This window comes from Pseudopipra pipra, chromosome 7, assembly GCF_036250125.1.
Source record: "Pseudopipra pipra isolate bDixPip1 chromosome 7, bDixPip1.hap1, whole genome shotgun sequence".
Classification (NCBI taxonomy): domain Eukaryota; kingdom Metazoa; phylum Chordata; class Aves; order Passeriformes; family Pipridae; genus Pseudopipra; species Pseudopipra pipra.
Window position 1 is genome coordinate 21,363,675 of NC_087555.1, and position 13,924 is coordinate 21,377,598.

The following is a 13,924-nucleotide window of genomic DNA, read 5'->3' on the forward strand; positions in this document are numbered from 1 at the left end:
AACTTTGTAAGACTTTGTGCATTTGTTTAAAGAATTGCCATGAAGGATTACACTTTTCAGAAAAAAAGAGCAATTGCAAAATGAAAATAGGGCGAAATGTGGTATGTTTTACAACTATATTAAGGATGAAGCACTGCCATAAATAAAAGTTAAAACTGCGTATAAAACTGAGAGGAAAGCAACTACTCCCTTGAAAGAATAACTGTATTGGAGAACAGTGAAGTAATGAGAACAACAATCTATTGGAACAAACATAGTAAGGAGGAGATATTTTTAGAATTCATAGTTAGGGTTTAGAGGAATTTTTTTTTTCTTTCCTAGCAAAGGTAGAGCAAGAGGAAGAAGCTAGTAAACTCCTTTATGTTTTTTTATTTTTATTTGGATAAATGGATTTTGATATTACTTTGTAGAGGACCTGCAGCTGTTGTAGACAAAGTATATGAGGCCAAATGCCTTTTTAAGAAAACAGGGTATAGAATATCTTAGTGCATGCTAAAGGTTATAGATATGTCTTCGTATGTAGAATAGACTCTAGTCAAGAGCTAAAACAGGCAGATGTCTGGAGTGGTTGAGACTAAAATTTTACCTCGATACTATAGTAATGGAGAAAGAAGCTAATGACTGTTGTTAAAGCAGAATAAGCAAATGTGTTTTGAAATCAGTCATCCACAAAAGTTAGGGTCAAGTTTCTGCTTGACAATGCCTGTTTTGGCAAAACAAAGCAAAATTGAAACTCATACACTCTTCTTCCTGATTTGTTTTTCCCATTAATTATGAGGGGGCATACAGATATGAATAGAAAATGATCTCCCTCATGATAGATTCTCAAATAGCTGTCATTACCAGACTAAAGCAGTCAAAAATCAGCTATTTCCAAAATCATGAACTTGTCTAATCTCATGGCTTTTGTGGTAGTGTGTTTTTATTTAAATTTAATTAATTTGTTAAGCTTATATTACACTTTTTTTTTTTTTTTTTTTGTAAGCAAAAATGGAGTTTAGAAGCACAATTTTTAAAAAAAACTCCAGTCTGTTTTAAGAGCTTAATGCTAGGAGCACTGGACATGGCAATGCTGAAAGTCTTTGCTTCTTGATGTGGCACATACTGTAATTCATCATAAGGAAGTAAGAGTGAGTAAAGCTTCTTAAGTCTAGGCTGTGCTTTTCTAAAGAGCAGTGCCTACTGACACCCGAGAGAGGTGGAATCAGCTGTCAGGTTGTCTCAAAGCCTTATGGCCCTACCAGAAAAATGGATTTGTGTGGCATTAAGTTGTTCTTGCCCCCATTAGGTTGCATCAGTACTGCAGCCAAAAACTGCTTTTAAACTTCTCTTGTGTTTGATCCCCTGACTTACGTTCTCTCACTGTTGTAAATTGCTTCTTTGGGAGAAGGAGATGGGCTGGCCAATCCTGTATTGTAGCTCTTACTAACAGGTATATTCTACTTCCTTCAGTGATGATTTTTCTCTTTTCTTTTTTAAAAAGAAGTCTCATACAGTATTTCTTTTTTTTATTTTTTCCCAGAGAAATACCAATTAGTAGATTTAGAAATGGCTGATAACTTTAATTGCAGAGAGTGGGTGAACTTTTGTTTTCTTAACTTGCAAAAATCTGATCTAACATCATTGGCAGGGAGATGTGTAAGTTCACCTGCATGTATTTGCTACAATTCCATGTCAGGTTCTGCTCCTCATTATGCTGGAGTAAGTCTAATGTAAGTCTTCTGCTATCCATTGTCCCTGGGGATTTACTATGGGAACAACAAGGCAGAGCTGAGGAAGGAATAAGCCTTTACCCTGAGGTAGCAAGTGCTTGGTATCTGGCTCCATGTCCTGCTACTTGCCAAAATCTGATGGGCCTTGGTAGAAAGAAGCACCTTCTGGCTCCTGAGTTTCTTCGTCTTCCTTCTCTTTCCTCCTTCATCTTCCCTTTCAAAAATCTCTACATTCTTTCAGTACAACTACTCACAGCTTAAAGGTAATCCTTAATTGCTTTTGACCAGATATTACTTTCCCTGGATGTATTCAACTGTGGTTTTTGGTTTTGTTTTTTTTTCCTGGGAAGTGTTGACTCATGTCGGCTCTGTATATTCCAACCTAAGTGATTCTATTATTCTATGAAAAGATTAGAAAATAGTGGAATGACAAGGGCTTATATTGGGCCGCAAAGAGTAGGATCTATTATGTTACCACACTGAGAAGTATAGTTTTGTCAAATACTTTTTCCTCTCAAAGGTGAGATAGCTTTAGGACCCACAGTCTGTCATTGCTATCTACCTTTTGTACCGAAGGAGTGAGAGTGCTGGTACACACCAAGCCTGGGGGAAAGCAGCTCTATAACTCAGTGTGGTACAAGCAATCTTTTCAGTTTTTCTAGATTCTTGCTTAGTCATGAAAGGTAACTTAACACTGACTTTAGTACGATCCACAGGGTTTTGGCAGTAGTCTATTGATTTTTGTGTTTTATTTTTTATTTACTTCTCTGAATTCCATATGGCTTTTGATTTAGTTGTACTGGAAAAGGACAAAGAAAAATCCCACTCTGGCATGTCAAAAACTACACTTTGACTCAATAGGGAATGATAAGGGGTGAAAGACATTTTTCTCAGGGCCTACAGAACACTGTAGCTGTTTCAATAATTCACAAAACCACTGGTGTTTATAAAACGTTGTCTTGTATCAGGATACTGAATGTACACAGCTGCAACAAAAGGACAGATCCTTCCCCCATAACTGACTGTCTCCCCATTTTCTTACTACAGTTAGAGAGCTCCTTTGTTTATTGATCAATTTGTTCATTCTAGCTTATATTAATGTTAACACTGAAAAAGAATGTGGATTTTTTCCCCCCTCCTTCCCGAGCAGGCTCATTTTCTTTCAGGACTTGTTGTCCTTCCTCTGTTACTGAAACAGCTTTCAGTTTCCAGGCTACCTAGCTGAAAGACTGTTTGTGGCTATAAAAGAGCCGAACCGGGGCTCAGTACATGGATCTGAGGAGGATTACTAAGGATTCTAGGGCATTTTGCTTCTGTCCAAAATTACTTTAAGGCATTGGTGTCAGATAGCTTGGCTGTGTCTGATGGATCAAGGGGACGGAGTGAGAGTGAGAAAGAGAGGTGAAAGGGATAAGGAAAGGATTGAGGACAAAAGGAAGATCAGAAAGCAGTCTGGGTAGTGAAGGGAGAGACAGGAACAATATCTTACTTGTGAACTTCTATTTCTAACTCTTTGAATACCAAAGGCGATCGAGAGCATTTCTTCAGTCATATTGACACAAGCTGGAGACAGTGACTGGCTTTAAAATTCATTGCCGATTGTGAATTGTATATATAGTTTTAAAATTTCTGTATTTGACAGCCTTTAAAAGTAGGAAGGTGTATATTCTTCTTGTCAGTCATAAATAAAAATGAATCAAGTGTTTTTCACTGTGGGACTGTTCTTTTCAATTTTATTCATTTTGACAATTCCTGGCAGTAGGTGCTCAAGAAACATTCAAACCCACAATAAGCAGTGTTGGAGGTCAGGACTGCAGTGTGTTTGCAGAACTGTGTGTGAAGGAGAAGCAAGCTGACTGTGGTGTGAGAGGCCACGGGTGCTGAACAGGCTGCCTGCCATAAGCCCCAGACCCTGGAACCACTCTCTGCCTGGCACTGGACACTTGAGTGAAAGTCATCTGGGAGGCTGCTACCAGTGCTGTTACCAGCACTGTAATGCTGACGTCCAAGTCTCATGTGCTAGCTTTGATTGCCAGTATCTAGTACTGTGACCTTTGGGACAAAGTGCATAGTTCTCTGTGTTGTCTGCAGAAAGGAGGCTTAAAGTGATTTTTCAAAAGCATAAGCAGGAGCCACAGAATTGTGAAGTTTCCCCTGGCTCCTCTTCTTTTGAATAAAACCAAGAGATACGTGCTCTAATATAACTGTGCATGCACTGGTTCATAAGTATGACCTGGTTTTGTATCGTACTGCCCACCTCTGGATAAACAGCCAGAAGAGAAGGTAAATTTTGTCCAGGCACGAGCATGTCTCTGTGGATCTACAGGTGCCACTTACTCTTTGGTTCACCTAGGACAGAGAATAATGGTGATAGTCACAAGGGGTGGCAATGGAAAAGCCATAGTAATATCTAACTATGTTCAGTGCTTAGATACCAGGGTCGCTTAGAAATACGTACAACATGTAGATAGTGAGTCAAAAAGAACCAGTCTCTCAGATAGGAGTGTTTACAGCATACTGACGGGGAATAAGATGAACGGTGGGCCAAATTTTGTCCTCATGTCTTTTGGATTTAGTCTGTGTATTTACTATCCTTTGTGTATTTTGTTATTGAACTTAGATGTGTATGTGTTCCCCCCTCTGTCAGTTTATAATCATAGCCCTTTTCTAATCTTCTGTACTAAAAAGCTTGCAGAGAAATTGGTATTGTAGGAGTTTTACTTCATCCTGTAACTTTCAGTGTTTTGCCTAAAATGTCTGAAGTTATTGTGCAATCCAGAATTTTTGTTTGTAGAAGGTGATGATAAAACACATCAGAAGTTTTGAAGAAGAGCTTTTTTATTTTTAGCCAGGAAAATAACACTTGGGGAATCAGCAAACCATAAAAACTATAGACTGGAATTATGTTATCTGCATTTATAAGAATGCATAAAGTGATAAATAAGTGCTGGTGGAAAAATAATGAAGATGCTACTAAACCTACTTTCAGAAGTAAATGGTCATTTGCAGTGAAGGCTTGATTATCCAAATTTGGGTCATAGCTACAGAAAATGCATATGATTTTATATCTGAATTAGATTTTGGGGGAGGGGAAAAAACACACATCGGTATCTGAAACTTTGTAAAACTCTCTCCTGAGATAGAGGTATGTATAAGTATAAATTACATATGTACATATATCTTCTTCTGTTTGGTTTATTTACTGGCAAAGAATTGGGAACAAAGTGATAAACAAAGCTGTGCACATTTTTTTGCTTTTTTTTAAGCTTTGATTTTTTTTGTTGTTCAATCCCCCTATATTTTGTCAAACTGCAGTTTCATTGCTGTATAATATGGTAAAAAGATTCATTGTAAGGGTTACCTAACATTGGTGGTGTTGATGAATAGTTGCAATTAATACATTCCCTTAATTAGTCTGATACCCAGAAGATGCACCTGGCAGGTCATTTTAATACTACAATTGATTTATTGCTGCTAGAAATGATTTTACTAGCTATCTTCAGAGAGCACAATTAGAGAGGATTTCAATTTTTTTTTATACATTTTCACTGAGGAATAAACATAAAAGGTCTATGTAATTCAGAACAAAGCAGCTATAATGTACTAATGGTTTATGGATTTTATTAATATTCAGCTAACATTAGAGTCAATTTTAGAGAATAGCAACCTATTTTCTATATGAAGTATTTTTAGTATGAGAGTGCTTTATTTAAAAAACAAAATCAAACCATGATATTTAAAGTGAGTTACTTTTATCATGTATGGGAAATCTTATAAGTGGTGTAACAGTAAGAATGTATTGACAGATGTATGCTTTTCTTTTTTGCTGCATGTGATGTATGTGTCAGATGCACTGAGATTTAGGAAAAACTATCAATTGTGTATATGTATTATATTTTTTGAATCATGATGAAGTACCTCTAAACAAAGGTGTGTTTTTCTGGGGTTACGATAACAAAGTAATTGAATCAATGTGAGGTTAGCCTGTCATAAAAGTATCAAATTCTACTTTCATATTTCTAAATCTGCTGTTAAAATTGATCTTGAAATTAGCTTGTTAAGTTTTTTTCCCCTCCCTCGCCTTACTGTATTTTGCTCCATTTTTAGTGCTGCAGCAGACAGCATGGCTTCCTTTTGTTAGCCTCTCTGTGCACTAATATCACTGATACCTCTGTGGAAGCATGCAGCAGGATCCCTTTCTACAACATAGAACAAAAGATTGTTTCTTCGATAACAACCTGTTAATTCCTAAGTTTCTTAAAAATTACTTTTTTTCATCTATTTTCTAAATGACAAAATGTTCCCTGATGGGGGGTGGTGGGAGGTGTGGTGAGGGCACATACACACAACTCTTCAGAGTTTGGAGTGTATTTTGCTTGTTTGCTCGAAGCTTTAAATAAAATAATGGGGAATTTGTTCATGCAGCAAATGCAAGATTTCCCTTTATGTTTTACGCTAATCTGGATTCACCTAAGTTCTATCTGTCTTCTGAACATCTTTGGCTCTCCCAGGGACTTGAAGGGCCAAACCTGATATGCAGAGTGCAACTCCATAATTTCTAACACAGGGTTAGGGTGTGTGGACACAAACTGTTGTCTCAGCTTTGGCATCTTGAGTTGAGGCATGTGGATTTGGAAATGAGGTTCTGTTATTTCAAATTAAAGCACTAGTAGAATAACTCTTGACCTTGCAACAAACGTGTGAGAAAATGATTATAGTTCAGTAATTATGGGTGGTGTTTAGCCTGATGTGTTATCACTCTCCAGTGCATACAAGGCACCACACTGAACAAATAAGAACATATTCCCCTTCACCTTTCAATCTTCAGATCCATTTTCAATGTGACTTAAAAAATGGCATAGAGCTCTAAAATAAAGTAGGAAATTGTTACTAAACAAGGACATTTATAGCATTGTTAAGACTTGGTTCAAGTCTGCTGAAACCACAGTCCAAGTCTGGGATCTCTGCTTTGAAAAGATGTAGCCCAGCATGATGGAAATTCTCGTTTATTATTACTAAAATGTTCTGGGCACATACATGTGTTGTTTTTAACTAGAGTTACTAGTGAATGTGTGAAGAGTGCTTGACAAAGAATCTCTTAGCAGCTTTGCAGACAACCTGTTTTGAGGGCCAGGCAAACACAGTGGGTGAAATGGGGAGACTTCTTGGTAGCGATGTGGGTTTGAACAGCTCATTAATGAAGTAAGAGGACAGTTTGGGGGTGACAATAAAAATGTGATAGCAAGAGATTGTCTACAAGGCATGCTGTGAGACCTTCAGGCACCTTGTCTTGGGGGACCCATTCAAAGTGGTACCTGTGTCACAGCCAGATCACAAGGACCATCCACAGTCTGTGTTTTTCCTGAGACTCAGGAAGAGGGAAATGCTCAACATTCATCAGAGAGTCCAGAGTAGATGAAGACGCAGTGATCAGTGATTCTGAGTAACTTTAAGGAGTTTCAGCGAAATAGAAATCGCTTTCTTTCAGCTTAGATGACAGGAAAGCTGATGGATATTAGAAATATACTCTGGAATAGTAAGGTCAGAATATGAATGCTGTACATAGAAGACATAGGTTAAAGTTGAAAAGGAATTAAAAAATTAGATTATAAGCTAAAGTAGCATAAAGATAATATCTCTGGATATTGTTTTTTCTTATTTCCCAGCAAAAAATTCTATTTTGTTTTTCTGGCTGAAATTCTCATTAGATTTGATACCTAAGGTGTAACACAAAGCCCTTGGATGATTATAGTCTGGAGGCTGTTTGTTAAAAAGTGTCTCAACAAATATTTCTGTTGTGAAAATGCTGTCCAATCTTTAAACCTTTGTGGAGGACCCAGAGATTTTTCTACAATTAGAACTTAAGCCACTTGATTGGAAATATTGCATAAGGGTGTTTAAATATAGATTAGCTTTAGTTTTTCAAGGTCTAAAACTAGTTAATTCAATATGTGTGAAAGAGTATAAAACAATAACATCATTTTATTTACATTGATTCAAAATAAAATCATTCAAAATACAAGCATTTTGTTGTTGTTGTTGCTGGTTTGTTTTTTTTTTTCCCCATTTTTTTTGTTTTGTTTCTCAGGGACTTTAGTGAAGATTTAAAATTATCATAGGACTCGGTGCAGTTTGTTTGCTCCCCACAAAAGCAGAGATGATTTTTATTGACCAATCTTTGATCCAAGAGATTAAAGAAAGTACTGTAAGAGCGGTGAAAAGGATAACACCATGGGGGTCAATAGGCTTACTGCTACTTGGAAATGAAAGTGAAACATTCCATTGGGAGAGGGGGTAATTTAACATTCTTACTGGGAACTTAAGAGTTTCCCCTTTGCTTTTTTTTTTTTAATTTTATTTTTTAAGGGAAGAAAAATTATTCATCTTACTTGCAGGTTTCTTCATGACTTAATACCATGGCCATAATATGAGGTCATTTAGAGGGCACTAGATTCACCCAACATAATTCTGCACAATGCTTTTTAGCCCAAATGGCCTGGCTGTCACATACTCACTTCTTGATTGAAATGTTTCTGGTAGACTTTTGGAATGCAGTCTGAGGGCTTAGTGACTCAATATTTTCAACATGAATACATTTTCTATCTCATAGAAAGTTTCTATGAACTACTGCAGAGTTAATGTGTCTTTCTGTTGTTTCTTGAAGCACTGTGAACTTTACAGAAATCTGGTAAAATTGCATGAGTCAAAAGGAAATGAAATTCCTACCTTGATACGGTTTTATTTTTTATGGCATCATAATCATTATGGCCCTTCTTTATGAGGGTATCAAAATGCCTGCTGAAAAGAAAATTTTTCTTCTTGAAACAGCCATTAATATCCCTTTTTCCTGGTGTGTGTTGTTTTGCCTGGTTTTTTTTTTTTCCTTTCTTGTCCAGGCAGTGTGATTTTTTTTCTTCCTTTTCACGGCAGAGAATAAGTGCAGGAAGAACAACAGCTGGTATGACTTTGATTGGGGATGCGCTGAAGTGCTTTTGTTTACAGAATATTCACAGACACATGAGGCCTGGCAGAATACTCGTGTCACGCTTCTTCACATCTTTGGAAAAGTGCCAAAGAAATCTGGTTGAAATTTGTCAGTTGTATTTATTTTGCTGTTTGCCAGAGAGAGGTTTGTAAGCTTAGAGCATTTTGACATTTTATTTAGTTTCCTGCTGGCAAGTAGTTATTGATTATTAACTGATTTTAAGAAGAAAAGGGGCTTGGAAAGTTCTCAGAAAACTTCCTGTGTTCTATGAATCTGCACAAGATGTTGCTTACAGCACATCCAATCATTTCACCCAGGAGACTGATTTGCTTTGTCACAAGGAATGTCCATAGTTAATTTACTTGGTCACAGCTTGTGAAACTTGGCTTTTCTGCTGGTGCAATGTGAAGTAAACATTCCTTTACTCCAAAATCAGGAAACACCTGTCTCTGCTTCTAGGAGTCTCCCAAAGCTCTAATGAGAAGGTAATTCTACCAACCACAATGGCAGGATGCCCATGGACCTAACAGTAATTGTGCTGTTTATTTATTATTTTTCTTCTTAAGAATTGACTGAAGACTAGTGACTTTGGGTATTTTGGTAGTCATATAAGAAATGAAGACTTAATTATTAAAATTCGTGAAGTATCAATACAAAATGACTATTCTGTTTACAATCAGGTGATATGGGTTTATTACAGTTCATTTACTAATTTTAACTGGTTGTTGGCAACATTAGCTACATTCTTAAAATTCTGCACTAAAACATATGTTTTTATGGACCTGGATCAGGTTAGGTTGGTTTTCTGGAAAATCATCACCAGCCCTGTTATTCATTGCTTGGTCATGGCCGGGTGCGGGTTTTCTGGGGGTTTGTTTGCTTTTTTGTGTGTCCCTGACCTTGACTATTCAGGAAATTGTGGTATTTGGTTTCATTAATAAGCACTGATGTGTCAAAGAGTGTTTGCAATTAGAGCATGGTGTGAAAATCAAGCTTTCTGAAAGTTTACAAGCCATATTTACTCTCTTCTCCTTTATTAATTTTTAGATTCTGTGCTCTAAACTTACACCTTTCTCCTGATTCTTTTCCTTTAGGGTAACTTGCATGTTTTCCATCTCTTAGCTGTGGCAATGTAAAACCTAAAAAATGTAGACTTGACTGAACTCTAAAGTTTTAGAAGTAAGAAGACAAATAGAATGAATCCCAAATGGAAAAACAAAGCCCTTTTGATATGGAAGAACTTACCTTTTAGAATGGTCCTCTCGTGGGATGTTGTTCAGTGAATCTGGCACTATTGCACGGTAGTACATTCAGGAACAGGAAGGACCCCGAGTATAGCAATCAAGATTAAGGCTTTTACTGGCAATGTTAGAAAGGAAATAACTCAGTGCTGCATTTGGGTACAATGGACAAGATGTAGTATTAAATTTTGTGTGTACTGAAACCCAACATTTTCATATTTTCTCTAGGAGCCAAGGGTATTTTAGAGAGGTGGCTTTTTTGTTTTGTTGTTGTTTTGTTTTCTTTTATCAGAGACAAACTGTATATTGAAGCTTGTAAAACATCTATGTAAAATTTCTGCTGTGTTCACAATTAACTGGTATGTTTTTAAGATCACTTTTTGCTTGTGGTGGTTTCTGACAACATTAGGCATGTTCCTGAAATTCTAGTGGGATCCACAAGTGTTAAAAAAAAGAAAAAAATGAAAATTAGTAGTGCAGATTTTTGAGTAATATTATTGAGTTTTAATTTTGCAGGTCAGTTTTGTCATAGGGAAACTTCATAGCTAATCTCAGATTTATGCAAAAATAAACAGGCTTCTTTTGACTGTATTTTGAAATTAAAACATAAATCTTCCTTGTTGCAAAGTGTAGGGCTCTAGCTATGACAAACTGAAGGATATACTCAGTGTTATCCAAAATTTCTTTTTTTGTTTTCCAGTTCAAAATTGTATGACTGATTTTTGCAGTACAGAAGAGAGAGAAAAATGTTGAATTGAGCTAACTGAATATTGTTGGGAATTGTGAAAAACATAGAAAGTAGGTGAAGGATATCACTGAAAACAAACAAAAAACAAGATGGAAAATACTGCATATTGGATTCTTTCTTGTGTGTTTTCATTCCAGTGAAACATTTTGGTACCGAAGGGTTGCTAGTTCTAAGTGTCGACAGCAACTGACTCTGTCCTGGGAATTTACGGTCTAATCAGTTTTGGTCCTTGTCTTTCAACTTGCATATTTCCACTCAGGGATAAGAGTTTGGTTGCCATAATTCATTTAATCATAGTTGTTTTATATTTAATCATTAGATTGTCACCAAAAGTAAATCCTCCAGGGAATGAGAAATATTATAAAAAGGTCAAACCAAAGTGATTAGAACTTAGCTTAGAAATGTATACTGATTTTTTTCAGTTGGCAGGAAACTTTGCAGGCTAAGGTGGGGGGGGTTGGATAGTTGTTTTTTTTTTCTTTTTCCCAGTCTCTAATTTTCAGAGGTATTTCTTTCAAAAGCAGGCCTTACGGTTAAGTTTTTCTAAGCTTTTTGGCAGGTATGGAACCGTGTGTGTTTGGCAATTTGGTATTCACTTTGTTTCAGTATCCCAGGTTCTCTGCAAGGTCTGAGGAAAAAAAGAGAAGTGTCTTTGAACGATCTTCAGAGTTACAATCGATTAAATTCTGTCAAATTAAATACATAACATAGAAAACAGTAAGATAGCAAATATATCTTGGAGTTACCTCAGTGGAGTGGGCTTGGGGTAGGGGGAAGAGGAACATTGCTGCTCAGAAACTGAGTCCTTTAGGGTGTCAACTTCAACCAAATTAAAAAATGTGTGCCAGCCTCAAGTTGGCACGCTTGAGTTCACTTCACTCCAGTCAATGAGGCACCTTAGCGCAGTAAGCACAATAGAGACAAAGAGATGCCTTGCAACTGACAGAGAGAGAAAAGAGTCCTTTGAGATGAAATGTTAACATAAGAAGTGAAAATGGTTTGTGGTAGTCTCAAGCTGGCTCTTTTGGGTTCACTTTCCTATAGTTACTGAACTATAGTGCTGTACCTTAACAGAGAAGTCTCAATAAAATTAGAAAGATATCCTAAAAAGGACAGAAGACGAGAGAGAGTAAAAGAGAGCGAGAGAGATGGAGAGTTCTTTTGATAAGAAGCTTAACAAAAGTGGAAAAAATGGTTTATGTGAATGTTAGTTTTCATGGCAGTCTCAAGCTGACACTTGGGCTCCCTTTATTACAGTCAGTAAGCTACTTTAGCAAACAAAGGAGAATGGAGAGAAGGATGGCTGGAAACAACAGAAAAAGGGAGAGAAAAAGAGACCTCTTTGACAGCATCTAACACAACATGAAATCTCTGCCTCTGTGTTTCCATTTTTGAAACGTTTTTTGTAAGACAGAGAGAAACACAAATGGTTGAATCTTTGTGAAGATACTTCATAGATAATGGAACAAATTAATTGCCGAGATTTTAAATTTGCTTAAGAAACAAGCAGATTAATTGTTCTCAATTAAAACATTGGACGAGGGCTGTCATCTCTCTAAAAAGAACTTTTTTTCATCATGTTGTTTTCAGAAATTAATAAATAGCATCCAAAACAGGAAATTCTACAGTACTGTTGAATTCATATAAAATCCTCTTTATGGATTAAAATCTGTGGGGAAAAAAGTAACTAGAATTAGAGGTGTGGGGTTTTTAATATGGTACTCAGTAGTGCTGAAAACTAAATGGATGCAGACTTACACTTGTATCATGTTACTGAAGAGTGAGTCTGCCTTTCTAAACAGGTGAAAGAAAATTTGTCTTTTCTCTGCATTTAATCCAGTCCTTTGTTTTTTTAGGTATTCAATTCAGTCTAATATTTCAAATTTTAGGTATTGAAGTTCTGACCTTAGTTCTCAGTCTCATTGGAAAGGAAATACATTTGATTAGCTTCCACAAATTTGAGCTTTTTAAGGTGAATTTGAGAGTAAAGAAGATTTCAGGTCTTTTGTACCTGTTAGGTAAATATAGGAGGTAAACTAAACCATACCCATCAAAGCTGTAATTAAAAGACCCATGAAAATTGGCATATTTTGAACATCATCTATTCACTGCGAAATGGGCCATTAGATATCTGGCTGACAAATGTTTTCATTCTGAACTTAATGTGCACTGATCGTACGTCATCTGCAAATTCTGTAGAGGCACACTTTGGAAAGGAAGGGAAGTCGGTCACAAATTATTCCTGCCCTCCATTAGGCAAATTGTCAACTTTGTAGAATCAATAGGAGATTCTTTATAGTATACAAATTGGTATATAGCCATGAGCAAAAGCAATGGGACAGCCAAGGATGGAGCTTAATTAGAGAGCAGAACTTGCTTTTAACAATATTGGCTATAATGAAGATGCACTGCTAAGCAAACAACATTGAAGCTTCCAACTTCTTCATAATTTTGTAATGTAAAATTCATGGCACTCCAACTCTACTAGCTTTTTAATAAAATTTCTGTATGTAGAGAAAAATTGCTTTATACAATTAAATGTTAATATATTAAACAAGATGATTAAGTTTATATAACTATTCTAAAACTATGCAATAAATAAATTAACAAACAGATTAACAAAAAGTGACTGAATAAATTTCAGTTTTTTGTAAATTGTTCATTTGAGCCTTGTGCTCTCATATTGCATGATTGTCGATTGAAGTCATGATGATATCTTTTCTGCACTGTAATGGACTAGTTTGAAATGTTTCAATTTAACAAGTAAAACTTATTATTAAATAAAATAAAATTTAATTCACAATAAGAATAATGAAACTTTTCCAATTCAAAGTTTTCCATTAATATCCATCAGTAGCTCAAATATTCAAAACCAACCTTTAAGATACTAGAAAATCTACTGATATTGCCAAGTATTTTACTATTTTCATTAATACTCAATGAAACTGTTTGGATTGGTCCCTGACACCTACATTTCAGTTATTTTGTTCTGCTGGCTCTTTGAAAGCCTTTGTTAAATGCTGGAGATAGCTGAGGATTGAGTTCTATATATTTTGTCATAACCAAGAATTATGGATCAGTTACATTGTATCTAGAATGTACAGATGATGGTGTTTTCTGTATCTGCAACCTGGCCAATATTAGAGCACAGAGAGCAGATGGACAAAAGTAGGTGAAGAAGACAGCATTTTTTTCAGCAGTGAAAGCATATTCTTGTGATTCAGATTAATAGTGGTTC